Here is a 22,146-nt window from a genome sequence, read left to right as displayed (position 1 = left end):
TGTGCACGAATGCGCACCCACTGCCCGCGACATTCCAGCTGCTCAGCAGAGTATTGTGCAGGCGCTCTACCCTGCGCACGTGTGAGCAACTGGCTCGGGTGGGTCAGATATAGGTAAGGAACGCGGGTGGATGGGTGGGCCCTCTAAAGCACCATACCGGAACAGTGCCTGCTGCTCCCAGCAGGCATCGGTACGCCCATACCAGAGCATACCAGCTGGAACCCACCACTGGTTTGATTTATATTTTTGGCATTTTTAAACTTATCATTTAATTCCCTTCCCTTCTTTCTCTTTATACTAATTTGTACTTCAATGTTTCTTTTTGAAATGTAATGTGTATGTATGTATGTATGTATGTATGTATGTACGTATGTACGTACGTACGTACATACATACATACACACATATACTTAACTTGGAAGAACAGGATACTCTCACTCATTCTTGAATTCAAAAATAGTAATACTGATTTTATGCACCTCCGTTATATAGACTACAAATAAAATCTACCCTTTGCAAGAAATTATAGAAAAGTTACTTGAAGGCCAAGTGGACAAAGAAAGACAAGCTATTATCAAAGTCTTGAATTGCAATATGACCTATCTATTTATTTAGTTACCATGCTAAAATGTTTAAAACACTACTCATAGTGGTTAACCACATAATAAAACACAAATACAATAACATTTACATGGTAAACCAAAATGTCAATTTAACACATCCAGGATGAGGCAATAGTAAATACTAAAACCATACATAAACCTAGAACATTACCACAGTTACATCATACAACAAAGGATAAAACTCAATTTGCTTCAGAAAACTCACTCTAATGCCATGATGGTGAACCTACAGCACACATGCTGCAAGTGGCATGCAGAGTCTTCTATCCAGGCATGCAAGCCATCGCCCCTTGCTCTTCCAGGTTCCGGCTCACTGACAGCTGGTCTTCATGAGCACATGAGTAAGCAGAAACTGGAAGAGCAGCCACCCTTACTAAAACTATCACATCTATTTGATAATTTATAACCGTGATGCATGGTGAACCTATGGCACATGTGCCAGAGGTGGCACACAGAGCCCTCTCTGTGGGCACATGTGCCAGCCAACTGGTCTTCGGGTTTCTAGCATGCTGTCACGCATGAAGACCAGCTGGCCATGCCAGAAACCTGAAGACCAGCTGGCGGGCACGCACATGCGCACTGGCCAGCTGGTCTTCGGGTTGCCGGTGCTCCAGCATATATATGTTGGTCTTGTTGTATTTGGGTCTTTTCTCATGTAAGATTGAGATTGTCTTGGCAACGTTTTGGCGAGGTCTCACTCGCTATCTTCAGGCTGGGTTTTGGGCTTAAAGCGTGGTCGGAGCTGCTGTCTTTCTATAAATCTTGGTGGGGGTGTGTCGAGTGCTGGCTTTGTTTCAGTAAGTGGAATGATTGGTTCCAATATGTATAAGTGACAAGAAAAAAATGCAGAATCTGGTATAAACGCTATACTGTCAGGTGCAAGGAACCAAAAATGACACAAGGAGCTGATCAGCATAGTATGTTTATTTATAGTCTCTAGAAACCCCTCTCCTTAATTCAGCTCGTTTCCACCACAAAAACACAATGATTAAAGGTGGCATTTAAAAAAAATGAATTTGGATAAATAGCAATATCTTTTTTTCTGTTTATTATGATGCAAGTATTTTTTTTTCCATTTGAGCTTGCTGTGAGTAAAATCAAATTAAAAATCCACCTGGGGAATTAAATGCAGCTTCAATAGATTTGATTCCTTTTTTTCTTTTAATTTCCTCAATTATTTTAGTAGGGTTTTTCATACACACACACACACACACACACACACACACCCTGCATGGAATACACACTGATATAGTTGAGATATTTTTTGTCTGATAAAACAAAAGTCAACCATTTTTAAATCTCTATATTACACTGAGAGTTTGTTCTAGCCAAATCAGTGAGCAATGCCTAAGAATAGTTGCCAGCGCCTCCATGATAGAGGTGGTATTCTGCAAGTTCTGACCAGTTTTGGAGAATGGGTAGTGGGAATTTTGAGTAGTTTGGAGAACCGGTAAATACCACCTCTGACTGGCCCCGCCCCATCTATTCTCTGCCTCCCAAGTCCCAGCTGATTGGGAGGAAATGGGGATTTTGCAGTAACCTTCCCCTGGAGTGGGTTGGAAATGGAGATTTTACATTATCCTTCCCCAAGAGTGGGGAGGCAATAGAAATTTTACAGTATCCTTCCCCTGTCATGCCCACCCAAGCCATGTCACACCCACCAAGCCACGTCCGCAGAACCAGTAGTAAAAAAAATTGAATCCCACCATTGCTCCATGACATTTAGATACTTTGTCCCATCAAACCAATTATGTTCTATTTTTCAGAACAAATTATGTATTCACAAATAGAAATTAAAACTTTCATTAGTAAGTTCTCTGTAGTCTCTTAACCATTTATATTTTACACAAACAATAGAACTAGTCACAGATGTATGGGAAATAATATTATTCATGGCTAATGGCCAAAATGGAGAAGACTTAAATCCTCAGATTTGATGTATTGCTCCAGCCAAAATTGTTGGAAGGTCAAAAAGTACAAGTATTTCCAGTGAATGAACTCTTGCATGAGAACATGTTCACAGTACAAACCATTGATGGGAACTATACGCTGTACGTTCATTAACTTGAAAGCCTCCTTTTTTAATTGATGAACCCAATTTAGGGAGATCAACCCTAAATGTAAACAGACATAGGCGGGCATTTGATATTTTACCAATCCCTGTCTGTTTCACTGTTCAGCTGAGACAGCTGCAGAGTCTAAAAATTAATGGGTACATTTACATTAGGAAAACAACACTGTCCCAACATCCTGACGGCTGGCAGGAAAAGTCAGCTTAGCAAAAGTTCAGAGTAATGCCAGGCTAACCAAATGATGCTATTCAGCAACTATGCTTCCCACAGAAACAAAGTCCACAATAATGTCAGCAACTACTAAAAATATTACAGCTATCAACCCACACCCCATAAGTTTTCATCTGTCACCCTGCAGACAAATTAACTCAGCAAACATGAATAACAAGATGTTACACTAGATTGCTGTTTTGTTTTGTTTTTTAAAAACTGGAGTCTACTCAAAGCAATTGGCTCAAAAATAAAAGTCCAAATTTGTAATTATGTAGTTAAGATTGATGGAAAAAACAAGCTAATTCTTGTTATTATAGATGTATAGCTTCAGTGTATAAATTCCAGTGTACCAAATTCCATAAAAAAGTTCTTGCAATTTTCCCATATAGTCAGTAAATTAATGGTAATCACTCTTAAAACCTATTTATTTCAACCACCGAATTGAAGTATACGTTTAAGTGTCTTCTTGACAGATAACTATGTTTAAGCTTTAATTGGGTGACATCTTATACTAGCTATTAAACAAAAGGAAAGGAAAAAAACCCTGTAACAATAGAAATCAGTTGGATTGATAATGGGTAAGGCACACTTTGGAGACACCATCGTAGAAACCTTTTTCCCTTCCACCTTGTTTATTTATTTATATTTATTTATCATTAAACATATATTGCCGCCTATTCGCCCATGGCCTATGTTTAAATCAACATAAGCCAGCACACATAAACAAATACAGATTGCAGAACTGATCCTTCAGTTAAAAAAAAAACCTCCAATCCCTTGTCACAATATTAAACGGCACCTTTAATTTCTGCTGATCTACTTTAATACTACAGGTATAAAGTAATATTGCCATTGCCTTAAGAAATGTATATGGGAGCATGCATAGCCGCTGATCCATATTCTTTCCATTCACATTTAAGCTTTAACATATAACACATTGCATTGTGCCAACAATAGTGATACTTTAATCTGCCTATTGAAGTTTCTGAGTTTAGGGAATCCTAAGTATAGAAATCCTTTTATAATAAATGAAATTCAATTCATTCAAGACTCCCAAGTATCTGCTTAAAACAAACATATTATATTCATGTTTTTCTCTTTGATAAAATTGTGGCGTTTGATTTTATCAGGCAAGAAACTGATGCTGTTAAGATTTGACATTATACACACAGCCACAGATTAATGTAACATTTGCAAATAAACATAAGTAAAAGTTAACATCATTGATATTAGGCAAAGAATACCAATTATTTTCTGAGGTTGATTATTTTCTGAGAGACAATAACAAAGAAAATGTGAAGTATACATTGAATGGCACAACTTTCCTTTTAGTCCATTAATTATCCCTAGGCAACCTTCATAAAAACTCAATAACCAGAAACAAAACTACAGAAACTAACACTGGCATAACAGATCTAGTATAAAATCCTTTATTTTTGCAAATTGAAAACTAGAGAAAAAGATGGGGAAGTGGGAAAGAATGGGTTAAAAAAGAGATGCAAAACTGTTCATTTAGCTGTAGATACCAAGGTAAAGATGTTCAAAAGTTCTGATCATATTTTTTTCTATGTTTCCCATAACATATTAGCATTCCAGAAAGTCATTGTGGTCTCTTGAGTACAATTGCATGTCTTTTTACAACCTCACCTTATTCAGCATTCCATTGTGGTCCAGGAGTCTCAAGGCAATACCTGCATTAAAAAAAAATCAACATTAATTTGGGTCCCATTTTACTTACAAGGACTAATGTCAGCTCATAACACAGGCACTGAAGGTGCTTGAGCTAAATCTAATTGCCAGAAAGGTTCATCAGCAAGCAGATACAAAGAGCAATTAATGTTACTGGTTCAATAATTTGTAATACTTAGTAATCTCTTATTACTTTCGCTATTGCTCATATCAAAGAGGACTGATAAATGGATCAGCACAATTTTTAAAGAGGAAAAAACAGAGATGAAAGAAATGAGAAACATTTCATAGTCCAAGAAACTTTTAAAGTTTAAAATGCAAGATCTATTAACTTTTTTGAATAAAATGTGTGGAAGTGGAAGATAAATGTTAAGTGTTTATAAAGATAGACCTCGACTTTATGATCACAGTTGAGCCCAAAATTTATGTTGCTAAGCGAGACATATGTTAAAGTGAATTTTGTCCCATTTTATGACCTTTCTCGCAAAGTTATTAAGTGAATCACTGCAATTGTTACTTTAGTAACCTGGCTGTTAAGTGAATCTGGCTTCCCCACTGACTTTGCTTGTCAGAAGGTCACAAAAAAGGACCACATGACCCAGTGGTGGGTTCTGGATCCCATTCCAATCGGTACGGTTGGAATGGGCCTGGTGGCATCCACATGGATGCACGCAGTGCGCGCATGCTATGAGCGGCTCCACAAGCCTCTGTGTCGCTCCAGCTGCTCAGCGGAGCGTCATGCAGCTGCTCTACACACTGTGCAAGTATACAGAAGCACCAAAGACTTAAAAGACCGGTAAGGAGCTTGGGCAGGCGGGTAGGCCCTCCGGAGCACCGTATCTAGTGCTCCAGGAACAGCATCCTCATGTTGCAAAAAAAGAATTGGGTTACCCCATGGTAGCCAAAAAACAAGAAGCTAGCAGCACTTTTTCAACTAAAAATGCATATTAAAAGGCATAAGCTTCTACAATTACAGCTCACTTCATCAGAAGCATCAAAAGCAGGGATGGGATTCAGCTGATTCAGACTGGTTTGGGTGAACCGGATATTAATTTTAATTTGGTTCGCCGAACTGGTAGTTACAGGGATCGGCTGACCCTGCCCACCCCACCCCGCCTCTCCCAAGAGTCTCCACGCATCCCATTTTGAATGCCAGGTAAGTGCAGGTCCCACGCGAAGGCTCTGGGAGGGCAAAAAATGGGCCTACAGGAAGTACCGGAACTCCGGAAATGAGCCCGTTTCTGGCCTCCAGAGCCTGGGGAGGGTGAAAAATGAGCCTACCAGAAGTACCGGAAGTCTGGAAACAGCTCCATTTCCGGCCTCCAGAGGGCCTCCAGAGCCTGGGGCAGGTCGTTTTTGCCCTCCCAGAGGCTCAAGGAAAGCCTCCGGAATCTGGGGAGGGTGAAAATGCCCCCCCACAGTGGTGGAAGCCAACTAGGCCAAGCCCCCATGGTCATGCCCACCCAAAAACTGGGCAAAGAACCACCCTTGATCAAAAGGATACTCAGAAAAAGAGGATAATGAATAAAATTCTCATGCTTGATTTGCAAAGCAACCTAAAGCCAGATTCTATAAAAATCTACACACACACACACACACACACACACACACACACACACCTCCTTTATTATTTTTTTAGAAACAACTCAAGGCAGGGAACACATCTAATACTTATTCCTGCTATTCCCCCACAATAACAACCCTGTGAGGTGAGTTGGGCTGAGAGAATGACTGGCCTAAGGGCACTCAGCCTTCATACCTAAGGCAGGACTAGAACACATAATCTCCCAACTATGTGGTTAAGCCCAATACTTTAACCACTAGACCAGACTGGTTCAGTAAGCAAAATATGAAAGAAAACCTAGCCCAACAGCATCTTAACAACTAATAGATTACTAAGCCTTTGCATCTTAGAATTCATCTTCATAAAGTAGATGAGTCCCCAAAGGTTTACATTCCTAAATGTTTGAAATAAGACTGTTATTCTGAAAATTAGCTTTAATGGTTTTGGTTTTCTTTGACAAATCCCTATGGATCTAGTTTCAGCTCACATTTAATTATGTTAGTTGGCATGATCTACTCTGAAGATGCATTGCACTTTTTTTAAAACTTCTGTTAATAATGAAGTTGGGGAAATGGATTCAAAACATGTTAACTGCTTGACTAAAGCTTCTTCTCAAAACCACACCTAAATCATTTCCTAAAAGTCTCTGGGAATGGGCAAAGAGTATCACTATCATAGCTTTAAACACAGTATCTTATTTCTGAATACAATTTTTGGAGTCATTCTTGCTTCTAAATGTCGAAAGCTGCCAAATGGATTGTTTCTTACCATGTTTTACTTTCAAACCCTTAAAGGTAAAACACTAAAGACTTGGAAAATCAACTGGGAATAACCAAAGAAGTTATGCCCCCTAACTCTTTATTAGCCCTGATTCTGTTTTCCCTATCAAATTCTCTATAAAACAGTAGGTTCTCAATGTTATGGTTCCTGTGTAACTGGTTAAACTAAGGTTTAAGCATTGTAGCACAACAAAGGATGTAACACATAGCTATATTTAACAATTATCTCATATGATGCGATTAACAGATTTTTTCTCATACTGATTAACAGATTTTACCTACCTACCTACCTACCTACCTACCTACCTACCTACCTACCTACCTACCTACCTATCTTTTTCTGAGCCCCTGCCTCCTATCTTTTAATGAGCATGTTAGGAATATAACCTACTGGTTGGGTTGGCAATATATAAACAATGTAATAATGCTGTTTCTTTAAATGATACTGTAATAGGACCTTTAAAACCCAGTTTGGGAGGTGCCTGTTATGTTTTGAGTATCATGGATCATTATTCCCAATACAGTTCTGTTATTTAATGAAAAACAAAACAGAAACATTTCAGCATGTCTTTAATTGGCTGAGGTTTGCGGAGAGAAAGATGAAAGCCAAGGTTATTACTGTAGTTACTGATAATGGGACAGAGTTTACCAACTATAAATTCCAAACAATGTTAAGAACAGCTGGAATCAAGCACAAATGGTCTGCTCCTTATAGGCAGACCTCGACATAACATAACTCGTTGTAGAACGAAGGGGGCAAACATTACAGGCCATGACTCAAACTATGACAGCTGATTCAGATTTGCTGGAAACACTGTGGGGTGAAGCTATGATGTGTAATTACCATGTTTTAAATAATGTGGTGAATACAAAAACCGGTGAATTGCCATTCACTAGGTGGCATGGCAGAAAACCAGATTTGAGTTACCTACATACATTCGGAGCCCCAGCATGGATGCATATACCATCACAAGTGAGACTGAAAGGGCAACATAGAGCTCAACAGTTATTTTTTGTAGGATATGAGGCTAAGCATAGATCATTTAGCTTTTTGGAGAAGGGCACAGCTAAGGTTCACTGTAGCGCTAGTGCTTAGTTTATAGAACGTGTGGGGTGGAATAAATTAGAAACAAATGATAATGTAATTATCAACATCCAAGTAGTCCCTAATGATGAGGTAGGAAAACCAGTAATTAAAGAAATTAAGGAAGAAGTACATGATGAACCAGAAGAACAAGAGCAGGTTATACAGGAGAGTCCACTGGTGAGTCCTGAAATACCTAGGTGTACAACTCGTATAACGAGACCACCTGACAGGTATCAGGCGTCTATAGCATGTCAGGCAAATAAGGTTCCTGCTAATTACCAAGATTTAACTCTATATCCAAGGAACAGAAAGCTTGGAAAGATGCAATGGAAAAGGAATTAAATTCACTGCATAAGTTAGAGGTGTATGAAAACGTAAAGTTACACCAGGTAAACATGCCATTGGTTGTAAATGGATTTTGAAACTTAAAAACAGTGTAGATGGGACTGTAACCCATAAAGCCAGGTTAGTTGCACAAGGGTTTGCTCAGTCAGGCAATGACTATGATGAGGTCTTTGCGCCTAGTTTAAAGGCTACAACGTTACGCGCAGCATTAGTGTGGGCAGCTAAGAATGAATATATAGTTAATCATTTAGATGTAGAGGCAGCATATCTTTATGCACCATTGCAACATACTCTATATTTACAGAAGCCTGCGGGATTCAAAACTGATAGTAAAACTAATTGCTGGAGGTTGAAAAAGAGTCTGTATGGCTTGAAGCAATCAGAATATGAATGGAATCAATCTATAGTTAGAGAGTTAACTAAGATAGGTTTTAAAGCTGGCATGGCTGATCCATGTTTGTTTAAGAAAGAAAGTAATGGTGTGATTTCATTGTTGCTATTGTTCACTGATGACATAGCATTAATCACTAAAACTGAGCAAGAAGCTATGAGGATTATAACACTGTTAAGGATGAAGTTCAGTATAAAACATCTCAGTGAGATTAGGCAATATCTTGGTTTACAAATAGATAAAACTAGGGGAGGATACAAAATCTCACAAACCGAGTAGATTAACCAGCTACTCAAAACGTTTAGGATGGAACTATGTAAACCAGGTAAAACTCCAATGGGACTGGAATTTAGCCATGATGATGTAAAAAGCCCTGTGTTTGATAAGGGTATTTATCAATCATTAATTGGTAATTTATCATATCTGAGTAATTGGTCAAAGCCCGACATACCATATAGTGTAAATCAATTAGCCAGGTTTAATGCTGAACCTACTGAAAGGCACTGGCGAGCTGCTAAGAGGATATTAAGATATCTTAAGCAAACGATGCATTATGCATTGTATTTAGAACCTAGAGATGATCTGAGCTTAACTGCATATGCTGATGCAAGTTTTGCTACAGATATGTCTACACGGAAATCAACATCAGGGTTTGTTGTATTCCTGGGAAAGGCACTAATTGGATGGCAGTCTATTAGACAAAAAACATTTAAGTCTATCGACTATGGAGGCTAAGTTCTCATGTCTGTCATTATAATGTACGGATTTGGTTTGTTATAAACAACTTCTACTGGATATGGGGATTGACATACAAGAACCTATTGTTATTTACAAAGACAATCAAGCAGCAATTTAGATGGCATCCAATCTTGCTGTAAAAACTAGGTCAAAACACACTGATATAAGATATCTGAATGTATGGCAAAGTGTGAATAGTAAATTAGTTTCACTGGCATATTGTATGTCTGAAGTCAACATCACAGATCATTTCACTAAGGTCCAAGGTAATATAAAGCATAAACGTTGTTGCAAGGAATACGGATTAAAAATGTAAGATTTATATATTGTCCTACCCAAAGGGGAGAATGTTAGGAATATAATCTAATGGTTGGATTGGCAATATATAAACCATGTAACAATGCTGTTTCTTTAAATCATACTGTAAAATGTGATTGGTTGCTGTTTTCCTCAATCAGCCATAAGAGGGAGCCAGAATGACTGTTAGCTCTCTGTTTCGTTAGATGCTGGGCTGATCTGATCTGAGTGTATTGGCTTGGCTTTCTATTTAATTCTTCTAATTTCTACTTTTTATCATATTGTAAGCCACCCAGAGTCACTGTAATAGTGAGATTGGCAACATAGAAATTATAGATAGATAGATAGATAGATAGATAGATAGATAGATAGATAGATAGATAGATAGATAGATAGATAGATAGATAGATAAGATAGATAGATAGATAGATAGATAGATAGATAGATAGATAGATAGATACCCTGTTTCTCTAAAAATAAGTCCTCCCTGAAAATATTGCAACACAGCAGCAGCCATGAGGTGACCACGCTCGCTGCCTCCTGCACCTCAAAAATAATAAGACCTCCCCAAAAATAAGGCCAAGTGCTTATTTCGGGGGGTCAAAATAAAATAAGACCCTATCTTATTTTCAGCGAAACATGATAGGTAGATAGGCAGGCAGACGGGTAAGCAGGCAGGCAGGCAGGCAGATATCCAATATCAGAATAAGCTCTCATTTCTGATACTTGAATTTCTCCTAAGCAGCTCTTTCTATGGACCGGTTCTAATGAGCTCCTTGGTTTTCTGAGTAACTCCAGAAGATAAAGTGCTAGAGTAATGCTGGAAGAAAACATGGAGCAAATTCAATTGATGAAAGGTATAAGTCCACATTTGGCCCTACTTCCTGGCCGTATACGTGGCAAAGTGGAATTCTGTCTCCACCTTTACTGGATCCAATGAAAAGCTATCTAGCAGCTGTTTTTAAAGTGGCTGGAAACTTTTAGGAAACAATGTACTGGGAAAAATGGTAATAAGTCACTGTGATAGGCTGCCTAAGTACTTTGTAGATATAACTACTTGTATTCACCTGGAGTTAGAAGCTACTAGACAGTTGGAAAAGCCGTTAGGAGAGATATGAAAGGTTTTCTCTAAGAAAAACAGCCTATTGATACTGAAGAAGTAGACTGAGTTCTTTGTGAAATGAGCAAAACAAAACTATTTACGAGTTACACCCTTTCCTCACCTGGCTAATATGACAGGGAGGAGAGAGTGCTGGATTCAAGTCATTAATATCTCACTTTGTGAGTGGGAGGTACTAGCATAATGGAAATGAGGACTCTTTAAGGGGCTGATTTTGATTCCAAGCATAGTAGATAATTTATTGCCTTGTCTCCATTCTTCCTTTTACTGAAGGTCATCGAGAAGGCAGTGGTACTACAGTTGCAGAGAATAATGGGGAAAAATATTATCTGAACCCATTCCAACAGGGTTCAGGCATCAGACATGGGATAGAAACAGCACTGGTCACTCTCACTGATGGTTATAGCAGATTCTGGAACAAGCATGACCTTAATAGATCCTAATAGATCTTTCAATAGCCTTCTGTACCATGGTGATCTAGTGGACCATTGTGAGAGTTAGGAGTTGGGGGGACACCCTTCTGCAGTGGTTCTGCTCCTTCCTTCAAATATGATTCAAGTTCCTGTATTGGAGGGAAGTGGAAGGCAAGAGGATGAATCTTAAAAAATGAGGTGGAACATGTGATCTGGCAAAAGCCAAGAGAAGTGTCATGCCATGTTTAGAACACAGAAATTAGGTAAGGGATAAATGAATAAATTGGTTGCAGCTGGATGAAGATTTATATAGCAGTTTCCAAAGTGTTAAAAGGGATGCGGTGACTCAGTGGCTAAGATGTTGAGCTTGTCGATCAGAAGGTCAGTAGTTTAGCAGTTCGAATCCCTAGCACTGTCTAATGGAGTGAGCTCCCATTACTTGTTCCAACTTCTGCCAATCTAGCAGTTCGAACGCATGTAAAAATGCAAGTAGAAAAATAGGGTGGTGGGAAGGTAAAATAGTGCTCCGTGCGCCTTTAGTGTTTAGTCATGTCAGCCACATGACCACGGAGACATCTTCAGACAGCACTGGCTCTTCGGCTTTGAAACAGAGATGAGCACTGTCCCCTAGAGCCAGAAATGACTAACACATATGTGCGGTGGAACCTTTACCTTTACCTTCCAAAATGTTCTAAAACTCCTTCTTTGACTACAATAGATGCAAAAACTAGAAAGGCAGATCATATGCATTTTATCTAGAGAAGCAGATTCTGGACTTAAATGAAGCATTACTACAGAATATTACCTTACTGCCTAGTAGAAAAAAACAGAAGTCAGTTAACTTTTGAAACTGACTCACTTTTAATGAGTTTGCCAGTTATTTCTGATTTCAGAGTTCCCAGTTGTGAAGGAGAGCACCTACTCATTCCCCAGTCATGTTACAAACGTATTAATACTTATGAAACCCTTCAAAGGTGAAAAGAAATGTCACTGAATTCCTTCTCTCTACATAGTCAATTCAGATGTGCAGGTGGGAAGAAATCTCTCTAGCATTTAAAAAGTGAAACAGAGCCAAATCTACCTAGCTGAAATTATGCTTCCCAATATTCTAAACACCTGCAGATTGACTTTGTAAAATCACCCTTTGTAATTCTACAATTACGTTTCATTAATATTTTCTAATGGATTGCAAGAGGGGGAGAGAAATATATTCTGAATTGTGCTTCCCCCACCTCTAAACTTTTTTTATAAGCTGAGAGTGGAACCAAGTCTGAAAAAAAGACAAATGAGCAAAAAGATGACAAAACCTTGGCAGTCGGAGACATGACTTTAAAGGCACAGCATATAAATGAAATGCAAAGTGTATTATGCCCGACAGCTGAAAGAGTTGGGGGGAGACGGGGATGGGGGAATATTCCTCTGACAAAGGCTCGCGGAAAGCAGAAAAATAATAAATTTTTCATATATTGGTGTGTGCAATAACTCCTCAGGGGTTGGAGAAAAAATGAAGTACATATTACAAGGAAGTTGAAATGAAGTAGCATAAGAACTAATACAATACGTCTGACAAATTGAGAATTTTTATTTTTGGCAGCGAATGGTCCACAACACTATTTTAATAATTTGTGATTGGTTGTCTGCTATCACAAATTGATCTTTGCACATCTCACATCTGCACACACATCAGGATCCACAAAGCTATTCAAGAGGTATACCAGGTATTGTCTTGTGCATTCAAACAGAATCAACTCAAAACGGAATACCGAGTTCAAGTAGAAATTCTACATTTCATCATGCCCCAAAGGCTCTTTGAAACAGCCATGTTCAAGCTTTCTCAACATTATCATGGAAGCTCCAATCTAATTTTGGAGGAGAGCGCCAATCTAATTATAGAGCCAAGGTTGTGCAATAGTTAGAGTACAGTACTACAGGCTACTTCAGATGACTGCTGGCTGCAGTTCAGCAGTTCAAATCTCAGTTCAAGGTTGACTCAGCCTTCCATCCTTCCAAGGTGGGTAAATATGAGAACCCAGAATTGTTGGGGGCAATATGCTGACTCTGTAAACCGCTTAGAGAAGGCTGTAAAAGCACTATGAAGTGGTATTTAAGTCTAAATGCTATTGCTAGAGCGGAAGGAGACTACTTTAGAGAAGGGGAACACTCCCCCCCACAAAGTGTTAAGTTTCCAAGCCTCCTTTGGACTTCCCAGTAATGGGTATAACCAGCACACACACATATCCTGCTTGTGTATATTTATAAGTAGGATCTATTTACAATAAGCAGCCTTGAGGCTACTTGGATCTCAAGCCATACAGGGCTTCATAGGCAAATGATCTGAATCTTGATCCCACAGTAAAGTTGTGATGTGGCAAAGGTTTAGCCTGTTAATAAAGAACTACCCACATTTCACATCGTCTGAAATTTCCAAACAGCTTGCAAGGGCAACCACACATAGAGCGAGTTGTGATAGTCCAGTCAAGAGGTGACAATGGTATCAGTAAATGTCTCCAATGTGCCTCCACCCCACCATTCTGGGAAAGTCATTTGCTGAAGTTGAACAAAGGCCTTCTTGGCTTTTTAAACTAGAGCAGGGATGTCAAACTCACGTCATCACAGCGGTATCACGTGACATATCAGGACTTTTCCCCTCTTTGCTAAACTGGGCATAGGCATGGCCAGCGCATGATGCATCCAGCCCATGGGACAGAAGTTTTGACAGTCTTGAACTAGAGGATGGTCTTCAGAATGTGAACTTGCTCTTTTCCACAAATACACTTCCATTAAACACCTAAACTGAAACCATCCTGTAATTAGATAATTTCTGAAACAACTATATATACTTGGGAATAGGCCAACTCTTGAATATTTAACCAAAATATCATGAAAACTGTGCCACCTGCAGATAAGACAACTTTGAAATATTTCTGTGTTTCAGTTTTCACAATTGGTTTATCCATGGGTGGCACAGTTTTCAGGGTATTTTGGTTAAAAAGTTGAGTCTGCTTATCTGCAAATGGGCTTCCCCACAAATATATATGTACACTATTTAAAAAAGTATTACTGTATGTAATCACCTGTAGGCAAGTGGGGCAGCATATGAGTCAAATAAACAATATATATGTGCATACATGCAAACATGCATGCATGCATACATGCATGTATATATGCATATGTACTGGCAGATAAGGCAAACCCAATTTTGGGGTGTATTTTGGAGTCTAAAATTCTCAGTTAATCTGCAAGTCTACACAGTGTGGAATTGATGAAATTAATTCATATTTCAATCAGAGAACATATTCAAAGCAATGGCATTTAACTTCCTCATCCATCCCTTCCCCTAACAGAGAACTTGAAAATTGCTGCACGCTATGGTTTTTTCTTTGCTGAAACAGGAATATTTTTGAGGGCTAATGAAAAAGGAATATTTCACACTCAGAAAAATATTTTCCTACTCAATATATAGCAGACTCCCACAGACCAATTGCTAAAAGGCCCTCTGGCAAGAAGCTTTCCTCCACACATGGTATAAAAAGACTGACTCTCTCTGTGTCCTAAAACAGGGAAATTAACAGGCCCCAGCAAGTCCAAGCAAAGCCTCCATTAAAGTTCAGCAGGTTAGTGAAGTATTCAGGCAGTCATAAGAAGGGGATCCAATCAGAAAAGTCATCAAAAAACTAAAAAGCTACTCAGTGCACTGCGGGCAGCTTTCAGGAAATTAAATAAATAAATAAATTAAACATGCCAATTATTAATGGAATGTCAGGGTTCCAAATAGCATCCAAAGGTAAATCAGAGGCCAAAGCAAAGTATTGCTCAAAGTTCCAATTTATTAAGAGAGCCATGATGGCACATCTGGGAAAACCTGAATCTGAAAGCTTCCTGGTTTTCCCCACCCAGTTGAAAGTTCAAGATCTTGCCCCCACACCCACAAGTCCATCACGTGGTCCAATCTTCCACTGCTATGCTGACAGTTCCACCCATGAATTTTAGTCAGGTGCAGAGGTGCAGAGACAAAGGATGACCTTGGCTTTCTAGAAAGAATTTTGCTGTGGCTACATAGTATGTGACTCTTTAAAATCCTCCCTCCCATTTTCCCACAATAGAAAATGGATAGCAGAATAATAGAATTTGTGGCAGGCCAAAGACCCAAAAGAAAATATGGCTGCAGGCCTGACCTGGAGCTTGTTTTCTAAGCATTTCACCTATGAGATTTCAATGAGCCTGGCTTTTCAGAAGCCCAAGTCCAGAAAAACATAACCCATTCTTATACTTCAAACTGTAGGTTAACATTTTCATCACTCTATTTTAGTCATCTCACAGAATTATTCCTCTGATTCTTTAAAGTAATGTGTCCCTACAAAAAACATTACAAAGAACCACAACAAGGGAACTACAACACAATCTTCTCTCTTTTCTGCACTATCTCCAACTATCCACCATCCAATCTCCCTTACTCAACAAGAATTCATTTTGCAAACATTGATGGGTTGTGTCATTCCCGCGTTTGGAGCCAGAAAATGCAAATGTCAGGGAAAATGAGAGCTAATAAAAGTTTGCCTGTAACCTCACTGACAGCATTGCAGAGGTTTATGTTGTGACTCGAGAGGATGGGGTTGTTGTTTGTGCATTGTCTTGTATATCTATGGAAATCAATAAATGTAAAGCAAGGATGTGGAACAGGGGATTTTGTAATCCATGTTCCTCAACAATTCAGAATAAAAACTCGACATTTTCTTCTTGTTTTCAGTATTTCAAGAATGCTGGATCTTCTGCAAAACTGTTTTTGCAATATTGAAGAGCAGACATGACTCATATGTCCTAGTGTTATGAAAAAGAAAAAGATGAGAAAATTTATCTCCTCTCCTCAAGGTATTACTCCTTAGGTGCTGAATGATCCAACTGAGTTCCAGTCTGCAGCAGAGAACCACAAATCTTATTTGCAACTTTTAAGAAAAGTCTGAGAGTAAAGTAGAGCCAGTTTGATCTAGAAAGCAGGCTAGAAAGCAAGAGACTGTGAGATCAACTCGCCATTGAAGCCAGCTACTCTCTCTCTCTCAGCCCAATTCAACTCACAGGATTGTTGCTGTGGGGGAAAATAGGAGTAAGAAGGTGTGTTGGTTACATTTGCAATCTTGAATTATTTGTAAAGAAATAATAAAAGCAGGATATACCATATTTTTGGGAGTATAAGATGCACCATTTTCCCTCAGAAAAGAGGGTGAAAATCTGGGCGCGTCTTCTACACTGAATGCAGCATTTTTGCCTCCCGAAACCCCCCCCCCTTTCACCAGAATGGCTGTGCATAGCCTTTAGGATGGCTCCAGAGTGCTCCTGGGGGCTGGGGAAGGTCATTTTTTCCTCATTTTTGCCCCCCAGCCCCCAGGAGTACTCTATAAGCCTCCTAAAGGCTATGCATGTCCTTTTTTGACAAAAATCAGACCTGTTTTTGCCAAAAACAGGCTGTTTTTTCTTGTCCCCCCCCCCAGCCCCCAGGAGCACTCTACAACCCTCCTAAAGGCTATGCCTGCCCTTTTTTGGAGAAAAAATGGGCCCTTTTTCACAAAAAAACAGGCCTTTTTTGGGAGGTCTGCAGAATGCAAACCCCTTTTTTTTAACGTGCCTCTTCAAAATCTTGGTGTGCCTTATACTCCGGTGTGTCTTATACTCTGAAAAATACGGTAAATGAACATTTTTTTTAAAAAAAGTATTAGGAAGGGATTACAGGGCTTATTTGTGGCCAATTTGATAGAAACTCTTTCCACTCTCTGGCTAAATTCTTTTACTTTCAGAACTTAAGTTACGGAACAGCAAGAGGTGACTTTTGTTCTTAAACTTGGCATCTTAAAGTTTGATGTTAAGGAGTTTTCTCTTTGGACACCTCTGTATATTTTCCTAGGAAAACAACTGAAGGCCATTCAATGACTACGGGGCAGCCGGCATCGGAAAGGAAGCTTTCAATGCAATGCTATGTTTTGCTTCTCTTTGTGTTGAGCCACTAAATTGTTCACTAGATTACAATGACTTCTGAACTGCAGAGTGACTTCATCTAGCAAGACAATCTATTGACTAAATGTACAGACCAGTCTTTGGTGACTATTCAGTCTGGTCATGCCTGACTCATCGCTAGACTTGGCTCTTATGCACATACTTCTTAATAAACCATCTGGGTTTTTCTAGATGTTTCTGAACTATAATTTGCAACAGGTTTAATAGTATAGCTAATGGTGAAGGCTGCTGGGAACTGCAGTTTAGCAACATCTGTGTTCGGTCCTTGGCACACCTGACTTTTCCTGTTCAGCCTGCCAACTAACTCTTCAAGCCACCTGCAGCTACAAATAAAATCAAGCTTTAGTTCATCTATTCAAAAGCTGTGTCTATTCACAATTCCCTAGATTCTAAAACCTTTGCTAATAATTAGAAGTAAAAATGCCTTAATTTTCTCTATAGGGTTTGCCCCAAGCAATGGTCACTGACTTCTTCACTACTTTGTGCAATGTTGGGGACTAATGAAGGCTCATGATGCTTCTTTGCTATTAATCTCCATGCTGAGTCTGAGGCTGCTGCACAATTATCTAATTATAGCTCTCCCCACATTTAATTGCATTGTACCTCTATATTGTTTCCCCTGGATTTCCTTCATTTGAAGAGCCCTCATTTAGATTCAAAAGCTTAACTGCATGGACTGAACCATTAAAACTGATTTATGTTGCATAAAAGATCAAAATGGATCATACCTTGTGACCAAATAACCATTAAAAGATTTTGGTAAAGATCATTAATTCACCTCCCTAGACAGTTAGTTTAGTAGTTAATATGACGGAGGTGACTTTATCCAGTTAACCTTATTCAATTTGTTGTTATGATTAATTGTTTTAACCTAAGCAACAGGAGCATGAAAAAGAAAGATGAAACACTAAGTTTTTAAATGCTGTTAATAAACAACTGAACTGTGTTATGACCTTGAGTGACCTTATGCCTACCAAAGTCAATGGAGAGATTAAATGAACTCAGCCCTTGGGTCATGCGTCAAGTTAATTGCCCTGAAAATTTTACATTTTCATGCCACAGTGATCTCTCAATTGAAAGGTAGAAAACATTACCAGAGGACTAGATCACATCAACTTAGAAAGAACACAAAAGTGGCCTTCTGCAGTGATAGGACACGTTGTTGTTGTTTGACTATAAGCAAATTCACAAGATTAATGCTCCTTGGAAATCAGTGGCATTTGTTTCTGAATAAACTTTGAATAATGCTGTGTCACTAGTCATGCGATACACGGGAGTCTTATCCTAACATTTTCCTATTTGTTCATGATAGGGTAACAAAAATCAGAGCTCTGTTTTCTAACAAGTGGCCTGTAAGTTTTCAATAAATTCACCTCTCTCAGTGAACAGCAGGCCAAGAGACAAATCTTGGGTGCAACTTCAGGTAGCACTAATGTCAGAAAACAAGATGATCTAAAAACTAAATCCGGACTGCATGGAAGCAAAACCTAAATCCCGGACTAGCAACTATTTCACTTTGTCCAATTCTGCTCTTCCCGAGGGAGGCCAATATCCCAGTAAAATGTCCCAAAACAACAGGTATTGTTCACTGTTACATAAACTAGAACAAGCAATATCATACATAACAATACAATACAATAGCAGAATTGGAACGGACCTTGGAGGTCTTCTAGTCCAACCCCCTGCCTAGGCAGGAAACCCTATACCATTTCAGACAAATGGCTATCCAACATCTTCTTAAAGACTTCCAGTATTGGGGCATTCACAACTTCTGGAGGCAAGCTGTTCCACTGATTAATTGTTCTAACCATCAGGAAATTTCTCCTCAGTTCTAAATTGCTTCTCTCCTTGATTACTTTCCACCCATTGCTTCTTGTCCTACCCTCTGGTGCTTTGGAGAATAGCTGACTCCCTCTTCTTTGTGGCAGCCCCTGAGATATTGGAACACTACTGTCATGTCTCCCCTAGTCCTTCTTTTCATTAAACTAAATATACCCAGTTCCTGCAACTGTTCTTCATAATTTTTAGTCTCCAGTCCCCTAATCATCTTTGTTGTTCTTCTCTGCACTCTTTCTAGAGTCTCCACATCTTTTATATATCGTGGCAACCAAAACTGAATGCAGTATTCCAAGTGTGGCCTTACCAAGGCATTATAAAATGGTATTAACACTTCATGTGATCTTGATTCTATCCCTCTGTTAGCCTAGAACTGTATTGGCTTTTTGGCAGCTGCTGCACACTGCTGGCTCATATTTAAATGGTTGTCCACTAGGACTCCAAGATCCCTTTCACAGTTACTACTATTGAGCAAGGTACCACCTATACTGTATCTGTGCATTTTGTTTTTCTTGCCTAAATGTAGAACCTTACTCTTTTCACCATTGAATTTCATTTTATTAGATAGTGCCCAATGTTCAAGTTTGTCAAGATCCTTTGTATCTTAAGCCTATCTTCTGGAATGTTGGCTATTCCTTCCAGCTTAGTGTCATCTGCAAATTTGATGAATTACCCATTTATTTCCTCATCCAAATCATTGATGAAGATGTTGAAGAGTACTGGGCCTAAAACAGAGCCTTGAGGTACTCCACTGCATACTTCCCTCCATGTAGATGCAGTTCCATTGAGGACTACACGTTGAGTGCGGTTGGTCAGCCAGTTACGAATCCATCTGGTCGTGATACTGTCTAACCCACATTCTTCTACTTTATCTAGTAGTTGGTTATGGTCTACCTTATCAAATGCCTTACTGAAGTTCAAGTAAACTATATCGACGGCATTCCTCTGGTCCACTAATTTTGTCACTTTGTCAAATATATTTTTGAAGATGGGAACCACATCAGTTCTTTTCCAGTCTTCTGGCAGTTTTCCGATGCTCCAGGATCTCTGAAAGATATAGTTCAGTGTTTCTGAGATCTTGTCTGCCAGTTCCTTCAGAACCTTGGGGTGTAATCCATCCGGTCCCGGTGACCTGAACTCATGAAGCAATATCATTATGCATTAAGTCCTTAGAAAAATCTTAGCTTCACACTTTTGGTTATGACTAGGACTTGAAATAACAGTTTTTCCAGAGGACGCCAGGTTGGGGAATACCACCTTGAAGTAAAAGATAATATTGTTAGTTGCGAAGTTGTGTCTGACTCATCGTGACCCCATGGACAATGTTCCTCCAGGCTTTCCTGTCCTCTGGCATCCTCTGGAGTCCATTTAAGCTCATGCTTATTGCTTTGGTGACTCCATCCAGACACCTCATTCTCTGTCATCCCCTTCTTCTTTTGCCCTCAATCTTTACCAGCATTAGGCTCTTCTCCAGTGAGTCCTTCCTTCTCATTAGATGGCTAAAAGTATTTGAGTTTCATCTTCAGGATCTGGCCTTCTAGGGTAGTCAGGATTGATCTTCTTTAAGACTGACTGGTTTGATCGCCTTGCAGTCCAAGGGACTCGCAGGAATCTTCTCCAGCAGATTTATCAAAGATGATAAACATTTCCAAAACCACTAATTCGCTATCATAAATAACACATGCCTTGTGTTTGGCCTTGTCTGACACTAGCAGGAAATCAATTCTTCTCTTTAAAAAGCACATGAGACATCATTTCCCATGTACAACATTCTCAATTTTCTTTCATTGTTTTCCTGAATTATTTCAATTGTGCAGACAATCTTCTACCCACAATATCATTCACCTGAATAAGCTGATAAAGCTTCTCTCTTCTGGGTTATTCCCTGTACCACTGAAGTAATGGCAATACTGGGAAAATTAAAATAAACAGATCCATATTTTCAGTGTTTCTCCTGTCTGCCCTTTACACCTTTTGGTCTCATCTGAAACTGTAGAAGCCAGTAAATGTCAGTGGAGTTTCAATGGTGTGAATGAAATAAGATTCTGCCTCCAAAGGCCTGAATTATTGCTTCCTTCCAAGTTTCGCTACTATTCCCACTGGAACAAAGCCTTCCTATCACACACTTGCATTTGGTATTCAGGCAGTGAATCAGTAAATCATCACTTTCCGCATGAAAGAGCTCATTCTGTCTGGGTGCATTTCACTGTCTTATGTGCTCATTTTGTCCAGGGTGAAAAAGAGACACACTAGATCCTTAACTTCTATACTTAACCACAAATCCTTCAGCCTTGCCATATTTGCATGAAACCCTAAATGGAAGGAATTTAGGATCATCAGTCCTATGAGAGTTACCTTGCTTCATCCAGAGGGGAAAAAAACCCCATATATGCTTTGCCAAACATGCATGCTACAATTTGCATGTAAAGCAAATTGTAAAAAAACAAACAAAAAAACAACAACCACTAAGCGATAAAGAAAAAGACAGAACATGTTCGGAGTACAGTGAGTAAACATCCTTCATTATGAAGGAGAGTCCTTTATTTCAGAAAGCTGTCCTTTTGAATTATTTCTTTTTCAAAAACTCATTTTTATCCTTTATTTTGGTCATTTAACCTTTTACCGTTATAACTGGTACCACATAGTGTGCGGTCTTTCAAACTCACATGAAAAATATAGAAGTGGAATTGTCTTTTTAAAATTCATTTACATATGCTGCTTGCTTTTAGGTATTCTCATTACAATATATGTGTTGGTAATTTTTTCTTGAATTTTCCTTTGAAAAGCAAAGCTATGAACACAAACAATTAACATGTTTCGTTCTTATGAATCTCTTTCAAATTTGCCCTTTTCCAGTTTTTTCTTTTATTTTTGCCAGGAAAATATGGTCCCAATAAATTAGAGACATTACATTTTGTTGCACCAATGAAGATAATTATAATAATGTTATTAATAGCACCTAATCATAATCCA

General features: G+C 38.9%; 1 protein-coding gene across 7 annotated transcripts in view; it reads right to left on the bottom strand.

Annotated features, from left to right (window-relative positions):
- The window catches only part of SEMA5B (semaphorin 5B), a 596,333-nt gene that overhangs the window by 422,275 nt on the left and 151,912 nt on the right, over positions 1 to 22,146 (bottom strand). For 6 of the 7 annotated variants that reach the window (XM_087711803.1, XM_087711804.1, XM_087711802.1 and 3 more), the window contains exon 2: positions 4,556 to 4,599. The exons of the other annotated variant lie outside the window; for it this stretch is intronic. The gene's annotated coding sequence lies outside the window, so the exon portion shown is untranslated. The remainder of the gene's footprint in view (positions 1 to 4,555; positions 4,600 to 22,146) is intronic. 7 annotated transcript variants of the gene reach the window in all.

Source organism: Thamnophis sirtalis, unplaced genomic scaffold, assembly GCF_051295495.1.
Source record: "Thamnophis sirtalis isolate CommonGarterSnake01/CBP01778 unplaced genomic scaffold, rThaSir2_p1.2 scaffold_1, whole genome shotgun sequence".
Classification (NCBI taxonomy): domain Eukaryota; kingdom Metazoa; phylum Chordata; class Lepidosauria; order Squamata; family Natricidae; genus Thamnophis; species Thamnophis sirtalis.
The sequence above is the reverse complement of the archived record's forward strand: the minus strand, read 5'-3'. Positions and strand labels throughout refer to the sequence as shown.